At 36.1% G+C, this 6,000-nt stretch overlaps 1 pseudogene; it reads right to left on the bottom strand.

Annotated features, from left to right (window-relative positions):
- Positions 1-322: 322 nt before the first annotated feature.
- Positions 323-6,000, bottom strand: part of LOC140532185 (glucose-6-phosphate 1-dehydrogenase-like) — a 172,931-nt pseudogene continuing 167,253 nt past the window's right edge.

Genomic DNA, 6,000 nt, shown 5'->3' with positions numbered 1-6,000 from the left:
TCAAGTACATGGAAGTATATCTGGCACCTGCTGAGTGGCAGACCTAATGTAGCTTTAAACAGGGCTGAGAAGTTGGTAGCAAGGTCCCCAGGGTTGCTGGGAGTGGAGAGTGCCAGGGAATCTCTCATTCGGGCCTTCCCTCTCTTCCAGGAATGGGCTTTTGGTCTCATGCTCCCAGGAGTTTCTGAGTGAGTAGAACATGAACAGGGAATGGGCAGAAAGGACAGGCAGACCTAAAGTGAGGCCAGCAGGCTGAGAGAATGAACATGGAGGCTGGGAATGGGAAACAAGGGGGAGGTGGCTTGTGGGCTGCCAGGCTACCTCAGAGCTTGTGGGAATTTACCCACTTTTAGGTGCACTCATACTGGAAGTTCACTCTCTTCATACATTCGTCCAATTTTGGAAGGCCTTGGCTGTCACAGACATAGGTAATGGGCTGGATCTTCTCCCTCTCAATGTGGTGCAGCAGGGGCACTAAGATCCTCCATTCTTTGGCAGCTCATCACTGTGCACAAAGTGCATATGGATCTCACAGAAGACATCCAGGATAAGGCACTTATAAGAATAAGACAGCTTCACAATTTTGTATCTGTTGCTGTAGGTCAGGTACAGCTCAGACTCTTGGGGTTGAAGAACATACCTGTCTTCTTGGTCATCATCTTGGTGTAGACAGCCTCATTGGGCTGCATACAGGTCACTAGCTCATTCCACTTGCACTGGCGCTGGAAGACATCACCAGCCATATCCTGGAACTGTAACCACACCTCTACGTTTTGTTTATTCAGGTCCTTTGCACAATGTAGGATAAAGCGTCTCTGTCCCATCTTTCATTTTCCACCTAGAGGACCAAAGCAGCAAAGGTGGCAGTGGTGGAGCTCTGGGTCACTGTGCAATCATCCAGATAGCCTTTGGTGTCTTCCCTTTCTCCATCTGCATTCCCTACATACTGGCCCAAGACCACATTAGTTGATCTCACCTCTGAGATACACTTCATGACCTTCGCCTTTTCACCCCAGACACCTGAGTCCAGCTCAGTGTCACTTGCTCTGTCATGCTGTTTTCAGGCTTCACCTCTGAATCCTGGGTGAGTTGCTGATGCAGCAAAGGTAGGGAGATGACTGGACTGGCTGCTGTACTCAGGTTAATACCTCATCTTTGGATATAATTTCTTTCTCAGTTGAATTTAGTTTACGAATAGTTTCTTACAAAATATTGAAAATATTGTGAACTTAATGTGATATAAAGAGAACTGAAATTTAGTTCCAGAAATACCTGAATCTGAATTCCTCTCTTGGCACTACCATCTATATGATTAAAATAACTTATCCACTGTAAATAAAGATAACATTTGTAGCATATCTCTAACAGGATTGCATGGAATATTTAATTTATGTTTTAGGAAATTTGATTTTCCCTTCAATTTAGTTGCAAATATTCCCTAAGACAAATTTTCATCACAAACTAGTAGCCACATCAATGAAACAAAATACATGCTATGCACATATACAAGGTTAGATAGGGAAATTGGCAGGTAGTTTTCTTTCTCACACTTTTCCCTCTCCCTGTTTAGGGAGTGAAAAACATATTTGTGTCATAGAAGAAATTTAGTACGACTCTTCTTTTTGCCTACTTTCTAAAAGAGTTTACATAATATTAGATTTAACTGTTGTTTCAATTTTTAGTAAAATCACTTGTAAATTCATCTGGTCTTGGGGATTTTTTTCTTCTTCATTTATGAGTACTTCAATTTCTTTGGTTAAGACAAACATTCTTTTTCATATTTTTCTAGCCTGGGTAATTTATGTTTTTCTAAATATTTATCCATTTCATTTAGTTTGTCAATTTTATTGATATGTGGTTGGGCAAGAAAACTCATATTTATTGCTTTAATTTCATCTTCATTGATTGTGCATTAACCCTTTTCATTTTTGAGTTGGGTATTTTTATTTTCTTCTTTTTTTTAATCAAGTGTGCTGATATCTTAATCAATCCCTCCACTTCCCCCCTACAAAACAAGCTGCTAATTTTATTTTTTGTTTCAATGTTTTTTTTTTTTACCTTCATTTACTTTAGTCATCAAGATTTCTAGTTTGCTTTTCATTGGAGGATTTTAAAAGTTATTTGCTAGGTTTTTTTAATATGCACACCTAATTCATTGACCTGATATAGTGAAGGACAATATCCTCACATATGAGAGCAACTCATAATTTCTTAGTATAGAAAATGAATTCCCAATTAAAATAATTCACAGATTATTTCTAAGGGGAAAAACACAAGGCTGAAAACTCCAAGAGATATGGGGATTATTTTGAACAATTCAGTTCTGAAACAAGAAATTCTCTAAATCATCAGGAGAAAGACCTTCAAATAAAAAAGAAAGGATTTTCTAATAATGCAAAACTATTGTGCAACAACTGGGAAGAGGGAGAAAGAAACTAATAATGTGTATCAAAGAATATTGAAGCTCAGGACGCAGTCTAGGGTGATAGATCTGAAAATCTCCACCTTACCTTATAGAATAAAAGATGGATGAACAATAATAAAGAATAATTTAAAACATTTTTTGGAAGGAAAACCAGAATTAAAGAGACTATTTGTATCCCAGATACTCCAAACAGCACAAATGGATGAGGTAGGAATAAATGCTGACAAGAATAACGTGATAACAGAAAGACCAATGAGAGATTTTTTTTATTAAATGTACTCAAGGAGACAGGGTTGAAGGCAAAAATCGAGGAAAAGTGTTAATGAAAAGGTGTACGGTGGCATCATGAACAGAATTTGGCAAGGCTTTTCCTACAGGTGAGTGCTTCTTTTTGGCGGAATGATATTAATATATGTGCTGATATGGAAAATAGGAGAAATAAGAGAGGATGATTAAGAGGAGTGAATGATAGGTCAGAGTCAAATTATGGGCTAGAAATGAAGTAAAAGCAACCTCAGAAAGATAAGAGGCTGCAGGGGAGTGGGTGAAGAGGAGGGGATAAAGATCCCAAAAGGGAGGAAAGGAAGAAAACCTTAATTTGCAGTTCGAAGGGGGGGTTAACTGATGAATAATTTTATGGGTTAAGGGAAATAAGTACTTTACCTCGGCTGAAGGCTGGGCTTGTAGGGTCTTGAAACGCCTCCTTCTTCTAGGACGTACCCAATTAATACCAAAGCAATGGGTCCAGGTAGGTGATTTTGAGGAAGATGTAGAAAAAAAAAAGAGGTCAACAAGAGAGAGAAAAGAGATATTTTTTTGAGGGGGGGATGACTTACTGGTAGCAATGTCCTTTCTGATGCCTACAATAATTGTCATTGTTTTGCAAGGCAAAATAGAAAAGGGGAATCTATAAGGTAAGCAGAAATAATAAAAACTTTCTTTATTGTCCATCATGTAATAAGAATAGGAAATAGTTCAGGATCACAAACCAAAGACACAGACCCAAAAGGAAACAATGACATATTTAATAATATGTAAGGCAAAGAACAAATCATGGGGAAAATTAATGACTATGTAAAAGAAAATCAAAATGAAGAAATAACATACCAAAATTTCTGGAATGCAGCTAAAGTAGGGCTTAAGGGGATAATCATGTTTTTACCTTCATAGAAAAACAAAATAGAAAAAAATGATTAATGAACTGAACATGCTTTTAGAAATACAGATTCAACAAGTAAAGAAAACTAAAATAAACACAAAAGAAGATAATGGAGGGGGAAACAATTTTTTTAAAAAAAGGCTTAATGATAAAATGAAATATTACACTGAAAAGATGAATATATAAAATTGATAAGCTCTCAGTTAAGCTGAAAAGAACAAAAATAAAATCAATAAAATAGCAATTCAGCAATGTAAAATCATAGCAAAACAGGAAGAAATTTAAAAAAGATTAATCAGGACTTATTACACGTAATTATACACTAAAAACTGAAAACACAAAAGAAATAGAGAAATACTAAAAATATAGCTATCTTAACTCTCAGAAGAACAGATATTGAATAACTGTCTAAGAAAGAAACAGATATAGCAATAAAGAAGTTACCCCAAAAAATTTACATCAGGAACAAAAGAATTATCAGGAGAATTCTATCAAATAATTCATGGAGTTTATAAGCATATTTCACAAATTATTCTCAAAAACTGTGTATCGCCAAGACAATTCATAGCACTGGTGGTGACTATGAATATGCCAGCATAATTCTCATTTGAAAGTGTAACAGACTCTCCATATAGAAGGCAGAAGAAAAACATTTATTCAGACACCAGAAAGTCAAATACCCAAACATGAAAGCCAAGTCGGTCATAGTACCCAAGAAGTCAATACACATTGTCACTGCAGGGGACAAAGGTATTTCCAAAGTTCCCTTCATCTCCACTGGTGTCTTCCCACAAACAAGCACTGAAGAGCCTAGCTGTCTGCTTGTCTGTGCCCTTCCCAGCTCTGACTAGCCTGATCAACTTTCTCCCAGCTCTGCTTCACCCTTCCTGTTCTACTCATTCAGCAAGTTCCTCCCAAGACATGTGACTTAAGCATCCATGTGATTTAAGCAGGTTACATGGGTCTATTCACGTTAGGGAAAGATTTTGCCAATTAAATTACTATTGAAAATTGAGAGAAAAAGAAACCTTCCAAAATCATTTTATCAGACAAATATTATTTTAATGCCAGAACCAGAGAAAGATACAACACTGGAAAAAAATATATATATAAGCTAGTTTCATCAAAAAACATTGACTAAATTTTTAAAATAAAACTCTATCAAATAGATTACAGTGATTTATCTAATAAATCATTCTTTATGTTCAATTGATATTCATACCAAGGATGAAAGAATGGTTTCATGTAAGGAAAACTATCAATATAATCAATCATATTATTATGCATAATATTAAAAAACCACAACAACCTTTCAATAGAGGCAGAAAATGTCTCAAAAACACAATACTGCTTTGTGTTAAAAAACTATGCATAATATAGTAATCAAATATAGTAATATAAATATAATATATAGTAGTGGAAGAATATATTAATGTCATAAAAAGCGTGCATCTAAAACCAAACATGTTTCATATGCAAAGAAGACACACTAAAACATTTTCCCCATAAATATTGAAGTGAAGCTAGGATAACCATTCTCCTCAAAATTATTTGATATAGTATTGACAATGTCAGCATTAGCAATAAGACAAAAGCACTAAACGATAAAAAGGATCAATAAAAAGAAAATGAACCTATCTCTGTTTGCTGATGATATGATAGTTTACTTGGAAAAACCCCAGGGAATCAGCAAAGAGATAAATTGAGAAAATTAAAGAACTCAGCAAAGTTGATAACTAAAATAAATTCACAAAAATCAACAACATTTATATATAATAGCAAAAGACATGAAACAATAATATAAAGAAAAAAGTCAATTTCCAATACCTAAAATTACATAAAAGTATAAGACATCAACCACGCCATGCCAAAAAAAAGGTATATATATCATCATCTCAAGGACATCCCACTATACATAGCTTCAGATTGATTAATTCATTCAGCACCCAATTAATAAATGATATCTTGTTTGAATGATTGCCTCAGTGTTTTACTTTTAAATCTCCCTTGTGAAACGTATCTTCTGGAAAGCTTGGAACAACTATCTGTTTCTGTTTGTGTGACAGGAAAGTTGACCCTTGGCCCTATCCCTCACAAGAAGCCCAGGCAGAACAACTTGGCATACATAAGAGTCAAAAGAAGTTGAACGGGCAGAGCCAAGATGGTGGAGTAGAAAGACAAGAAAATGAAGGCTGTCCCCACACAGCTACAGGTATTGTAGAGAGGGACTCAACAAATTCTGGAGCAGCAGAAGTGGAGAACAACAGAGTGGAGGAGATTTTCAGCCCAGGGTGACCTGAAAGGAACCCTGGAAAAGTCTGCTGCACCTGACTTGGAGCAGAGCCCAGCCCAGCCTTGTGGCTCCTGAACAGCCCTCAGTAGCAGAATCTCCAGTTACAGAATCCCCAGTCCCAGT

This window comes from Notamacropus eugenii, chromosome 3, assembly GCF_028372415.1.
Source record: "Notamacropus eugenii isolate mMacEug1 chromosome 3, mMacEug1.pri_v2, whole genome shotgun sequence".
In the NCBI taxonomy this organism is placed as follows: Eukaryota; Metazoa; Chordata; class Mammalia; order Diprotodontia; family Macropodidae; genus Notamacropus; species Notamacropus eugenii.
The sequence above is the reverse complement of the archived record's forward strand: the minus strand, read 5'-3'. Positions and strand labels throughout refer to the sequence as shown.